Source organism: Balaenoptera ricei, chromosome 5 (genome assembly GCF_028023285.1).
Source record: "Balaenoptera ricei isolate mBalRic1 chromosome 5, mBalRic1.hap2, whole genome shotgun sequence".
NCBI lineage: Eukaryota > Metazoa > Chordata > Mammalia > Artiodactyla > Balaenopteridae > Balaenoptera > Balaenoptera ricei.
In genome coordinates, this window is record NC_082643.1 from 73,459,641 (window position 1) to 73,475,115 (window position 15,475).

The 15,475-nt window shown below is 35.7% G+C and overlaps 1 pseudogene; it reads left to right on the forward strand.

Annotated features, from left to right (window-relative positions):
• Positions 1-10,282: 10,282 nt before the first annotated feature.
• LOC132366243 (kinesin-like protein KIF3C) lies at positions 10,283-14,972 on the forward strand (annotated as a pseudogene).
• Positions 14,973-15,475: the final 503 nt, after the last annotated feature.

The window sequence follows — 15,475 nt, forward strand, 5'->3', positions numbered from 1 at the left end:
CTACAAAATGAATTTTTAAATTGAATTTTTGGTATTGTGTAGATACCACAATAATCAGGGACTTTAAATATATTACTTTTTGTTATTAATACCTCTATAGGCCAACACATCAAATTTAAAGACAGTTATGTGTAGCAGTGTAGTTTCTGAACTATTTCATGTGTCGTGTGTCTCTGATCCAACCACTAATATGTGTCTTGAGCATAATAAGCAAGAACACCGATACTGTAATACTATATTCAGAGAAATCAACTTTATTGGTAATGTGTATGTTATCGAAAAGATGAGTAAGATGAATTATATTGTGAGATGAAGGACCTTGTTTTTAAGGTCCCTACAAAAATGTAGAAGCAGCTACTTTATTATCCTGACACTTTCTGTTAATGGTAACATGGTTCAATAAATTAAAACATTCTCTAGTGGGCTACACATACACTATGCTAATGCAGGTATATAAGCATAATCACAAGAGACACAAACTGTGGCAAACTTGCCTGATATATGCAAGGATGATTTTACAGACTATTTAATTCTAACTGGTATTGCAGTATACGTTAATTGGATGATTCATTTTAATATAGGAAGAAATGGTGAAATTAGAATTCATTAAATGAAAGATATAAACAGAAAGTCCTTAGTGATCTGCTGAAATCAAATATAAGAAAAATCTCAAGAGATTCAGTAATCATAGAGAGTGATTTGGGGATATACGAAAGGTATTTTCCATTTCAAAGATGGTATGTGTCTTAAACCCTACATAATAAAGTTTTCAATTTTGTTGTAATAATTATTATAATATTGTTGGCCTGATTGCTAGATATAAAGGGCTAATTTGCCTCTGAAACATTTGTTTCTAATTATCAGCACTGGAGAGAATGAATTACCATTTTTTTTTTTTCTTAATGAATGTTAAGGGTGTTCTTATAAGAACTAAAGGACATTATATTGTCTCATTTCAATCAGGTGAAACATGACCCAAAGCTTCACAAAAAAGAAAGAAAAGAAAAGGAATGTTAGAATGGGTATTAAAAAATGACACAAAACAACAAGTGTTGGTGAGCACGTAGAGAAAAGAAAACCCTTGTGCACTGTTGGTGGAAATGTAAATTGGTTCAGTCACTATGGAAAACAATATGGAGTTTCCTCAAAAAAATTAAAAATACAACTACCAAACAATCCAGCAACCCCACTTCTGGATATATATCCAAAGGAAATGAAAACAGGTTATCGAAGAGATATATGCATTTCCATATTTATTGCAGAATTATTCACAATAACAAAGCTATAGAAACAACCTAAGTACCCCTTAATGAATGGATGGATAAACAAGACATGGCATTGGGAATTCACTGGTGGTCCAGTGGTTAGGACTCGGTGCTTTCACTACTGTTGTGGGCCCAGGTTCAATTCCTGGTCGGGGAACTAAGATCCCACAAGCTGCACAGTGCAGCCAAAAAAAAAAAAAAAGAAGTAGAGGAAGAAAATATGGCATTTACATACAATGGAATATTATTCAACCAAGAGAAAGAAGGAAATCCTGCCATTTGCCACAATAGTGATGGACCTTGAGGACATTATGCTAAGTGAGAGAAGTCAGACAGAGAAAGACAAATACTATATGGTATTACTGGCATGTGTAATCTAAAAAAAAATCTCCTAAAAACAGTAAAATTGTAGTTGCCAGGGGATGAAGACTGGGAGAATAGAAGAAATGGTGTTTAGGGGGAAAACTTGCAATTAGTAGATAAATACTCCTTGAGATCTAATGCACAGTACAGCAACTATAGGTAAAAATATAGTTGACCCTTGAACAATATGGGGTTTAATCTGCATATAACTTATAGTTAGTCCTCTTTATCCACGGTTCCTCCACATCCTCAGATTCAACCAATCACTACCAGGCAGTACTGCAGCATTTACTATAGAAAAATATTCACATATAAGTGGACTCCTGCAATTTAAACCTGTGTTGTTCAAGGGTCAACTGTACTGTATTATAAACTTCAAACTTACTAAGAAACTAGATCTTAATTATTCCCACAACAAAAATGAAAGTTATGTAATGTGACAGAGATGCTAGCTAACACTACAATAGAAATCATACTGCAACATATAAATATATCAAATCAACATGTTGTACACCTTAAATTTGCATAATGTTATATGTCAGATATATTTCAATAATCAAAAGTAATAATTTGTAAAGGTTCTTTTTTATAGTCCTAATTTTTCTATCGAATTTAAACAATAACTAACTTATTTCTAATTTTATTAATTATAACACTTCCAATGTATTTTTAATTATGCTAGCTTGAGAGATTTCCTTTTATGTATTTGTTTTTTCTTCACAGTACATAGATATGCTCATCAAAAATATGTAAGAGTACTAGTGATACTCAAATGATATCTCATAATTTAAGTATCTGTAATTTCAACATGCAACTCCCCATTAGTTTTTACTTGTATGATTTAATTATTTCATATTCTAAATATTAGATCTAGTTACAGGTAAAATAAAACTAAAGATCACTCTGTATTGAGGAAATTACTAGTAATATTCACAATCGTTTTGGATATAAGAATTATACTGTTTAGATACCCATTAAGCCACATTTTTCAAATATTCATTCAGATTTTAATGCATACTACTTGAGCTGACACAAGCTATATCGTTTTGTAGTAAACTAATAGAATATTTATAAACAATCTATACATTATATTTGGTGCTGGGGAAAAATGACTCTTATTATTTTTACTAGAAATTCAGTCTGTTGCTGATATTGAATATATGGCAGTATTAACTTCTAAAACAAATAATAATTTAATGATAGAAGTTTGCTTCCTTTAGGTAAGAGGTTCCATCCAACAGATGAATCATATGACATAAAAACAGGCTGAGTAGACAATAAGTGATTACCTTGACTGTTAATTTGACTAGGACTCATCAGTCTATCTCTCTTTAGAAATGAAATGAGAATTGGGGTATTTCTTAGACAGAAAGAGGAATGCAGTCTAAGATGAATCAAACCCATTACAAATACATGCACATGGACTCTGTAATTAATCACTGGAAAGTGAAAAAGTTATGCCTTAAAAGGGAAAATGGCATTTTTTAAGGTCACGTGATCCATTAGCATGATTAGGTCCACATGCAAATTGAAGCAATAATTTTATATAGAGGCAATATAAAGATGCAGTTTTTAATATTTTAATATTGATGAAAGCCAAACATATCTTACATTTGGTGCCAAAATAAATGTTCCAGACAGAGGTGTAAGATGTGAATTTCCTATGTGTTTGTTAACTTATTAATTCATAGAATTTATATGCTAATCTGTCATCTGAATTCATTTATTTGTATTGATAGTACCACAGGATATTTTCCTTTTAATTAAATATGAATGTTTAATGAGACTTATAATATCTTCAAAAATTTTAAACTCTGAAGCACCTTTGAAATAAAACTGCCAAGCATTTGGATATTACCAGTTGAGCACATGGTGATACAATCAAAAACAGCAAAAATTAGTGTTGCAATGAACATCAGGGTGCATGTATTTTTTGGAATTATGATTTTCTCCGGGTATATGCCCAGGAGTGGGATTGCTGGGTCATATGGTAGTTCTATTTTTAGTTTTTTAAGGAGCCTCCATACTGTTCTCCATAATGGCTGTATCAATTTACATTCCCATCAACAGTGTAAGAGGGTTCCCTTTCCTCCACACCCTCTCCAGCATTTATTGTTTGTAGATTTTTTTGATGATGGCCATTCTGACCTGTGTGAGGTGATACCTCATTGTAATTTTGACTTGCATTTCTCTAATAATTAGTGATGTTGAGCATCTTTTCATGTGCCTCTTGGCCATCTGTATGTCTTCTTTGGAGAAATATCTATTTAAGTCTTCCACCCATTTTTTGATTGGGTTGTTTGTTTTTTTGATATTGCCAAAATATCTCAGAATTAGAGTTTTCTGAATGTGGGAGTTTGGAACAACGTAATTCAATTGAAGAGACCTAGGGATAATAGCTAAATAAGAAATACAAGAAAACTCATGTTTTTCAGTATACATCAAATTTAAATATTGGTTTTAAAAAGTTTTGCATCATTGTAATATCATGCACAAACAAAAGTGATTTTCGGAGTCTTTCAGGTTAGAATACACAGAAAGCTTAGACTCGTACTGGATTACTAAATCTGTGTGCTCCTGTCTAGACTTTCACTCCTTTCTCCCTCATAACACTAGTAATATATATCATGGTCACCATTTAATTTGTAATCATCATTATTAATCTCAGTATGCCTTTTATCTCTGTTTATATCCATCCCAAAATATAACTGCGTGGCTCCCACGGCATTCCTAAGCCTCTAAATTCTAACTCCCTATAATTCTATGGAGAATAAGGAAACTCTCTGCACCAAATCTCTATCTTTATTTTTCTCCATATTACCTAAAAGCATCTAAAATAGAATATATTTTACTTTTTTGAAAATTTATTTTCTGTTTTCACTCAGTAGAATATAAACTCAGTGAAGGCAAAGTTTCTGTCTGTATTGTCCACTGCTATATCCCACCACCTAGAATAGTATATAACCTATAACAGGTGCTCAATAAACATGGGTTAAATGAATATATGAATCCTGAAGAAAAAATATATTTGCACAGATTAATCCTAATCATTAAACATATATTTTCAACTTAGTGTTTTTCCCCCAAAAAAGAAAACCTGAAATATGCCTCTGTCATAGTCAGTTTATACCACAGACTGGGTGGCTTATAAACAACAGAAATTTATTTCTCACAGTTCTGGAAGCTAGGAAGTCCAAGATCAAAGCATCAGCCCATTCTGTGTATGGTGAGAGCTCACTTCCTGGTTCACAGACAAAGCCTTCTCACTGTGTCCTCACAGGGTGGAAGGGGCCAGGGAGCTCCTGAGCCTCTTTTATAAGGGCACTAATCACATTCCTGAGGGCTCTACCCTCACGCCCTAATCATCTCCCACCTCCTAATGCCATCAATTTATGGATTAAATTTCAGTATATGAATTTTGGGGGTACAGAAACAGTCACACTATAGCATCTTACAAATGATCAGTAGTATCAGTAGTATCATATAGATTAAGCCAAATTAAAGAGAAAAATGATTACAAGGAAAGCAAATAATTTCCAATATCTCTGAAAGGAGAGGGGGAGGAAAGGAGAATTAAGTACAAGAGCCTCAAAACACCTTGCAACTCCACAGTGGATTTATTAACTGACGAGAAATGGTGAGTCCTTGTACTACTGTGGTACTCACTCATTGACAAGGACTTTCTGGGATGCACAAGGCCTAAGCTGGCAAGCTAAGGTAGACCCTTAAGGCAATCACAGCTGGGGACCTTGGTTTCAATCCCCGCTGGTTTTCTCTTTACCAGCAATCGCAAGGCACACCTCTATGGCTGTCATATATTACAAATTTTAGTTGAGGGGCTACATCTTTGGGTGGAATATGGGGAATAATTTTCTTCTTCTAGGGCAAGATGACACAATAAGCCTTGCATGGCAACAGTATCATCCTAACAGATGTATATCAAATGACTGTATTTGAAGAGAGTAATGAGAAACAAATACTGAGGCCTAGAAAGCCTATCATATGTGGAAATCATATGTCCCAAATCAAGGTTGGGCTTTAACTAACACACACACACTCTCAAAGTTAAAAAGATTAAAAGAACTAAGCCTGGAAGCTATTAACAGGGTCATCCAAACAGTCTGTAATTGGACTCTCCTTCAGGTAAAATTTTAAAAAGACTTTTTTCCCCCAATAATGCATGCATTTCTTTATTTTTGTTTCTTTGTTGTTGTTGTTGTTGTTGGGGGCGGGGGAGAGGGTGGGAGGGTTAGTCTTCAACTCATCCTGAAAAAAATATACAGATTTTCCAGAATGAGATCAAGATGATTAGGCAAAGAGGTATGGAGATACAGCCACCTATATTGGTTCAGTATAGGGGTTGTGATGGGGGAACTAACAGAGGGGTAGAAACAGTAATGACTATGGATGGTCTTCCATTTGGGCCATGCTCCTAAAGGTAATTATCACATGAACTATACTTCCACAGTACTGAGGAACTAACATGAAAATTAGCTAAATAAAACAGACTAAATTACATCTCTGTCTGTCAGGTTAAAACATGTGTATTAGTGTTCTATTGTTGCAGTAACAAATTACCACAAATTTAGTGGACTAAAACAACACAAATTTATTATCTCACAGATTTTATAGGTCAGAAGTTGGGGGGGGTGGGGTTTCATAAGGCTGAATCAAGGTGTTGACAGGGCTGCCTTCCTTAATGGAGGCTCTGGAGAATAGTCTGCTTCCAAAGTCATTCAAGTTGTTGACAGATTCCATTTCCCTGTGATTGTAGGACTGAGGTCCCCGTTTCCTCCCTGGCTGTCAGTCAGAGATTTGTCATTGCTCCTAAATGCTATCTGTGGTCTTTCTCACGCTTTCCATGTGGCCTCCAATAAGACTGGATGAATCTGCTCTTATGCTTTCAATATCTCTGATATTCATCTTGCTACATCTGACTCCAGTTTAGAAAGTTATCTGCCTTTAGGGACTCACGTGATTAGACTGGACTCAGTAAGATAATCCAAAATAATCTCCCTATATTAAGGTCCATAACCTTAATGACAATTGTAAAATTCCTTCTGCCATATAAATGTAACATATCCATAAATTCTAGGGATTTTGGTATAGACACCTTTGTAAGTCTATTCTGATATATACATAGAGCAAATTTCCTAAGTATACTTTTAAAAACAAAATGAAATTACCCAAATTACTCAAATCAAATTTGAGTGCATGTAAAATATTTACATATGTATATATACATATATTCATATAAATTCATGTGCACATGTATTTCCCCCAAATGTCTAAATCATTGATGCCAAGATATATTTTTCCATCTACTTCCTAATTGCTTCAACCCTACATTTCATTTGTGTATGGAAAAAATCAAAACATATTTTAAGAATTCAAACATCTTTGAATGAATGATTTTGATTTAAAAAGTCACCAAAGCAATCTCATTAATGAAATATCGAGGGACTCTCACAATATCTACATTTAATTCTGTACCTGTTCCTCAACATGGACAATAATTCTTCCCTTTTCTACTGAAGGATATATTTGCTGGTTCTGAATTATGGTTGCATCTTATGGCTTAAATCCAGGGAAACGATATTGTTTTAAAATAGACTGCATTACCTTGCATTTCTCTGCGGGAAATTCTGGGAAGAAACAAAAATGATTTTAACTACTGTACCACTGCCTACATCAAAATAGAATTATAATTATGCTGCAGGTAGCAAACTACTCAAGGTACCTGCAGCATACAGATAAAGTGGTTCATTGGCCATCCATTTCCCAGGGGGTTTAGCTTAATCTACAGAGTATGTATAATGCATATTAATCCAAATAGCCCTGAACTCCAGTCATTTGGAGAAAGCACACAATCTTCCTTTAAGGATAGGTTTTGTAATACAATTTTTTCCTGGTTCTAATCATTAGCATTGGGTACTTTTAAACCTATCTGGAAGCCCACATTGTTACTCTAAAATACTTATCCAGAATTTTCACCCTTCTGAGATTACCCTACAATAAAGGGAGTAATGATGTCCTGCATGTGTGCCATGTCAGAAGATGTTCAAAGTATCACATCATAGCTAAAAATATGTAAACTCCCAGTCAGCATAATTGTATCAGGTAGATAGCTCAAGTTAAGTAGAAAATTCCCATAGTATGAGATACTACACCTTTCTTTAAAAAAACACGGTGTTAAAAAAAAAAAGAAGTATAGCTTGACCATTCCTACAATAATATTTATGGTCTACATACCAACCTTTCACATATATTTTAAGATTCTATGACATTATGCCAGATGGGCTTGTTCATTTGCTCTGTTTATTACACATCATATATGATGGGTTGACACGTAGCTTGTGGCTTGGAACACAAATAAAATCTAACAACAAGCAAATATAATGCCAACTATCATTTATAAATCAATGCCAGCTCTAATTCATTGGTATTTACAGATTGGCAAAATCTTTTTCAGACTTCTGCTGATTACGCCTATGTATTTAAGGTAAAATATCTACAAAAGTTCCATAATTCCCAATGTTATTTTTAATACTTAAAGTTAACATTTCTTGAATTAAGCTATATAGCAAAATAAAATAAAGTCAGCATCAAATCAAATATACGTTATCTGGAAGAGAATTCTAAATAAAAATAACTTACAACAGACTTATCTGTAAGTCTCACATACTATTTTATGATATATAGTCAAAGTAAGACCAAATGATTTGAGTTAGTTACGGGAAAAACTAAATTTCTTACATCAGCCTTGAAAATTATATTAAAAAACATAACATTTTAATATAATTCAAAAAGTATCAATGGATGCCACCAATATACACAAATGGTACTTTTGGCTAAGATTAGCCATTCCCATTTCCTACTTAAGGATCTTGTATTAGGAGGGAAACATTACATTAATTAAAGTTTTTAATAAATATATGCCATTAATAAATGAATGCAAAATTTCAAATAGGTAAATGTTAAAAGGAAATTAAGAAAAACTATTGCTTTTTAAAATTTGACTTGAGACAACACTCTTATTAAACTCATCTTATTACTTTTATTCCTGCACTTACAGGCCTATATTCTTGACTGGTATAAATCTTTACCCAGAAAATTAACGAAACACGAAAATGTAAAGCTTTATCTAAGCTATTTTTTCTCTCTTAAATTAAAAAAATAATCTACAGTGGTCTTACTTTAATAAATTTTAAAAGGATTTAATTTCTATAAATAATTTAAATATATTCTATAATACACAGATTTTTAAATTTTTTAACTTAGTTCTTATTTTTGTTCTGATTTAATTTGAAAACTGAAACAAAACAAAAATTAGTTTTATGACTAATCCTAGGAAAACAATGTTACACATGAACTAACTAAGCATCTTCCCTGATGTACAATTTTTACTTTCATACTTCTTAAATAATGTGAAGGAAATCTCTCCAAAGTAGTCAGTGAGAATTTTTACAGCTGGCATCTTTGCTGCATAATTTGAGGGTTTACCAGAGGGTTTGAGTGACAGTGAATGGGCCTGCTATATCTCCATCTAAAAGGTAACATTCTAATTGAAAATTAAATGTTATTACCCCTAATCATAAAATGTTCACCATTTAAAACTTAACTGGCTCAAATTTCTAGAACAGCCATTCTCAATGGATTTTGTTCAGGACAAAATTCCGAAAATTAGAATTTTTGTGAACACAATGGAAGGGCTTCAATCTCAAAAACACTAAACAAGCAGTAATAACTGTGTTGAAATCATTATTTTCTGGTATGTTTCATGGTTTCTATAAACAGTGACAATGCTTTCTTTGTTCATTTGACCATCCTTCAACCCTGTCACTAAAGTTTAAGGTTTGAGCCCCGATCCTTTTCTATTGGATTCCAGGGAGGAAGTTTTTAAATTCATTTTTTAAACTCTTGCCTCTTAATATTAGTAAGGAACATACAATCTAGACAAATCCTTGGCAGACATCTCCATAGCATTATATATAGTTAGTTGAGACAAAAATACATTTTGAATACTTATTAATATTTGGCATCTGTGAAAGATTTTACTGCATAATTATCTAGGACACAGTGCCTGATATTGTTGCACCAGAAACACCAATGACCAGCAAACACTGAGTACACATCAGAATGGTAGCTTTTAATAACCTCCTTTTTATGCTTTCTACAATTGTGATTCCTATCTTTAAACATTATCTTAGGATACATAATAAAGGATATTATCTTTCCGATACCTTTTATTTCCTTAAAAGTTATGCTCAAAGTGTTTATGGGTGTTAATCTATGATTACTTTTTCTGAATATTTATATAATTTGAAGTGTTTCACAGGATTTTCTAATTTTAAATGTCTATAACTATTGTATGTTACTATATCTTTCCATTTTTGGACACTTAAAAAATTGGGAAAAAAAAAAATTGGACCTGAACTAATATTAGAGAAGATTTGGTTTTAAGTTTAGTGCATAACTCATAACTTTCCTCCCCTGTCTTTTTCAGATTGCACAATTAACCTATCATTGTACAATCTTATATATATTATATATATATATATATAGATGACATATACATATATAGATGACATATACATATATATTAGTGATATAGACATACATATGAAGGTATTTGTTATAAGGATTTAACTCATATGGTTATAGAGACTGAAAAGTCTAAAGATCTGCAGATGCAAGCTGAAGATCCAGGAGAGCCCATAGTATAGTTCCAGTTAGAGTTCAAAGGCCTGGGTACCATGAGAACCAAAGCTGTACATTCTCATCCGAGTTCAAAGACCAATGTCCCAGCTCAAAGACAGGCAGAAAGAGAGAATTATTCTTTACTCCAACTTTTGGTTCTAGTCAGGCCTTCAGTGGATTGGATGAGGCCTACCCACACTGAGGATGGCAATTTGCTTTACTCGGTCAAATGATTCGAATGTTAATTTCATCCAGACACACCAAAAATAATGTTTAACTAAATATCTGGGCATGCCATGGCCCAGTCAGGTTGACACATAAAATTAACCATCACACTTGGATTCATAAATATTGGAAAATTATTTGACTATGTGGCCAAGAGCATGGAAGAGGTAACACTGGAATATTGAGTTCAAGGACATCTGGGGAAGAAACATGTAATTGAACCAGTAGGAGTTGACATAAAGGTTAGGATCTTTGTCTCATGTATTAACGACTGCCAGAGAACATCCGCTGTAGAAAAGATGTGATTGGAAACCCCAAGACAACAAACTGAAAATTACTAGGAGAAACTCCTTAAGGCAGTATAAAAGGCAGGATAAGTTATATTAATATTAAAACCCAACAACTTTTATTTATACAAACAATGGGTAGAAGAGAGCAAAAGGAAACTCCAGTTAAAATAGCAACGAGAAGTTAAAATGTCTAGGAATAAAACCAAAAAGAAATGTATAATGTTTTTAAAAGTAAAATTTTAATGAACTCAAAAAGGACTCTGAATAATTGAACAAATGGGAAAGTTACTGCCTCTGGGGGGGATTTTATGATTTATGCAATTACTGGCACCAATTCTTTAGCTTTCATTGAATTCCTATCCATGCCATGGCCTCATCATGAATGTTCCATTCCACATTGTGCTTGGCCTAGTGACTTACTTTGACCACATCTTTCTCTTCCCCTCTAGGAACACTATGATAGGAACATATTCTGGTTAGATACCAGTTTAAGAAGAATGAGCTTTCTCCTCTTTTAGAGGGGCAAAAGGCCTCCTAAAAAACATTAAGTCCCAAAGAAGAAGAATATTATCGGAGTACTAATAACTAAGTCCAACAAAAAGACTCATTTAAAAAAATTGTGTATGTGGCTTTTGGCACAGAACTGGGTATGCTCAGAAACATAAAACCCTACAAAGTTTCAGAGAGAATTTTATAAGCAAAGCACTTTCAATCTAGACCCCAAAACAAAAAATGCTTGGCCTGGGCCCCAAAATTTCAACTGTCAGGAATTAGGGGATGATGGGAGCCACCAAGACACACACACACACACACACACCCTGATGCATTCTTTAGAAGTGGCCATGTAAGATGATAGAAAAGGAAATTTTCCATGATGTCAGGACAAGAGCCTTAAAAATATGGATCTGGGAAATCATCCCAGGATTTAGAATTGAATGCCTAAGCAAATAATATCCACTACCCAAGAGTCTGGGTACCTGGTAACACTTGCCTAGTGTTTCAAAATTAACATAGAGTAATGACTGTTATAAGTCTCTGACTGTTCCTTTGTAAAATGAGAGTGTGTATTGTGTGTGTATTCTTTCCCTGTACACCACTTTATATAGGGTATGTGTAATACAGATAATTTTTTTTAGTTCATAGGTCTATGGACCAAGAGAAATTGCATTCCACCCAATGAGACTCACAATATCTTAGATTTCTAACTTGATGCCATGATTAAATGAGACATATGGTAGTTATGGAATGGAGATGAGTGTGTTTTACATGCAGGAATGACATGAATAATTGAAACCAAGGAGGCAGACTGTGGTGTACTGAATGCTTTGATCCAATATTCAATTATTCCTGAATTCACACAATGGCCTCAAAGTGGTCATAGTGTGCTTCCCTATCCTCTGACTTCTAGCTTGACTATGACTTGCTTTGGCTAATGTCGTATATCTGGAAGTGACAGTATGCTAGTTCCAATCCTAGAAATTAAGTGATCTTACATGTTTCCACTTGCTTTACTTTACTTCATGCCACTGCCCATGAACAGAATATCATGGTGTATTGGTCTGTTTGGGTTCCTACAACGGAATACCATAGGCTAAGTGGCTTATAAATAACAGAAACTTGTATCTCACTGTTCTGCAGGGTGGGAAATTCAAGATCAAGCCACTAGCAGATTGAATGTCCGGTGAAAGTTCCCATCTTAATTCTTAGATAGCCATCTACTTGCTACACCCTCACATGGTGGAAGGGGTAAGGGGGCTTTCTGGGCCTCTTTTGTAAGGGCACTAATCTCATTCATGAGGGATCCACACTCATGGCCTAATTATCTCCTAATACCATCACCTGGGGGTTAGGATTACAACATCTCAATTTCAGAGGGACAGAAACATTTAGACCATAGCACCTGGTAATACTGTTATCTAAGGAGAATGAGGAGAGTTGCCCCAAACAACCCATAGTTGATTTCCATGAGAAATGTAGTGCCACACAAGGCAAGCCCAGTCTGAAATCATTAAACAAGAATCCTGAGACTACATGATTTTCATTTTAAACAAACGAGAATAGAGGAGAATTGTCATATAGCACTTTCATGACAGTCTTTCAGACAAATAGAATGTCATAAAGATTCAGGTGCTTCTTATTTATTTTCCAAAATGAACGTGATCCTAAAAAAATACAAACTTTAAGAAAATGGAATTAGACAATCCATGCTAACATTCATCTGGGAAAAAATGAGCAAGGGACTACCTTAGGGAGTTCTTCAAAAGAAGAGTAAAATATTTAGATGGACTAGCCCAAATATATCCAATTAAACTAGGAATTAAAAGTGTGCAAGTACCACACAAATAGGCAGACAGATCCATAGAACACAGTAAAAAATAGAGGCTAATGAAAATATACATAAAAATTAAGGATATAATTAAAGCAATATCTCAAATCATTAAAATAGTTTTTTTTAAAGCAAGAAATCATCTGAAACAGTAGTTCATATGACCTCTCTGAACATACCACATGAGACCTATAAATACAATGTAATTCTTAATAAACTGCAGTCTGTTTAGCATTGTACTTCTCTTTGTTCTCCTTTCTTTCCTCACTCCCTTTTGTACTTTGCTTCTATTGATACTTCCCTGAAGCTATAACCTTTCCCTTTATAAAGTATTAGCACATTATATTTTTGTCTCAGGTTCTATTTTCTAGGCAATCTAATTTAAGCTAGGGGTCAATGACCAGATGGTCATGGCAGCCACACGGGGGCCAGCTTCTTACTGGCTACGACGAGAGCCTTTCCAAACCATGCATTGCCCACCGAGCCAAGAAGATCAAGAACAAGCTCTGAGTGCACGAGGACCCCAAGGACACACGGCCGTAAGAATTCCAGGAGATCACCCACCTGAAATCTCATCTGGAGAAGATTCTGGAAAAGTGGCTCTGGAGGAAGAGCAGCAGCATAAAGAGATATAGCATAAAAAGCAGCAGCATAAAAAGCAGCACGTCAGCCCTGGTGGGGTACCATGAAGGACCAGTAATCAAGGTCTGGGAGGCCAAAGAGGAGGATACCAATAACAACAACCAGCACCTACCCAGCCTCCTGGAGCTAGCCTTAGGATAAAAACATGGATAATTACCTGCAGGTGCAGAAGTAGTAGAGGATGACTGCAGCCTGGTGAGTGAGGAGAAGCAGAAGCTGCTGGAGATGAAGGAGAAGACGCTGGAAGACCTACAGCAGGAGCAGCAGGCCACAGAGCTGCTTGCAGCCAAGTGCAAGGCCATGGAGAGCAAGCTTCTCCATTGGGGCAGGAACATCATGGATCACACCAAACAGCAGAAGATACTGAAACTGAAGAGTGAGGAGACTGCCAAGCAGAAATGCCAGGAGCAGGAAATACAGCAGGAGGTGATGATCTGAGATGAAGAGATCATGTAGTTCTGGGGCAGAAGTCAAACCCAAGAAACTCAAGAAGCTCCAGGCCAAGCAGCAGGCAGTGAAGGCAGAGATCCAGGACCAGTATGATGAGTATATCTGCATGTAGCAGGACCTGGAGAAGGCACAGAATGAGGACACCTGGGAACTCAAGTTCAAGTACCTAATCATCAAGAACTTCATCTCCCCTGAGGAGAAGGACGAGATCATAAACCAGATTTTTCTAGACTGTGAGGAGGAGCGGTAGAAGGTGCAGCCACTTGTGCCAGCTGGATTTAATAACAGTCAAAAGAAGCAGCAGCCCATGTCTTCAGTGGACTACAAGATGCCTATCAGCTGGCACACTCAGTTACCATGGCAATGGGGTCCCACCCCAGCCACAGGGCTGAAAGTATAATGTTTTTGGAGTTGGATATATCCCCTTCAGATGCGTTTGTGATGGAATCCTCTCATGACGAAGAACAAGAACCCATGCACTATATACGAAGAGGCTCATGCAGTTAAAACAGCTTTCTGGAAATAACATCCAGGTCTAAAGTCTGAAAGTCCAGATCCTGGTGCCAGCGTCCTCAGTGGCCTCCACCCTCCACCACACATACATCACTGGCCTCTGCTACTCTGCACCCTGTGACAGTGCTAGACCAAAATGACAATCTGCAGTCAGACTGCCCATCCGACAGACTCCTGGGGTGGGGCAGCCAACCCTAGATCACCTCATCACCTGCTTGGTGTATATGTGCATGTATGTGTGCATATGGGTGAGAGGGTGAAAATCTGGCAGACCATGCCTCTGCCTGTTCTTCTTAGCCCCCTTTATTTCATTAATGTTTTATTTGTGGAGCTCAGTGTGGGAAGAGATGTCCTTGCCTGAGCTTTCTGGGCCTTCCATGGTCACTGCATAGCCTCCTTTTCTTCTGACATTAGACACCCCTGGTGAGACCTTAAGCTTCTCCCCACCATCTGCCCCCAGAAGGAAAGGTGGCTAGTGCCTATGAAGAAAGTAGTTTTTCAAACTGGTTTACTCCATAATCTCCATCTCCTTCAGATTGACAGTGAGCATCTCCTAAACACTTTCTGGGACCTTCAGATTGACAGTGAGCATCTCCTAAGCACTTTCTGGGACTAGAAAAAAATCTAGGTGTCTACTGAGGACAAGAGACATCTTGACAGGTTGGGCCTGTGCTCCCAACAGAGAGAACTTCACTCTCAAC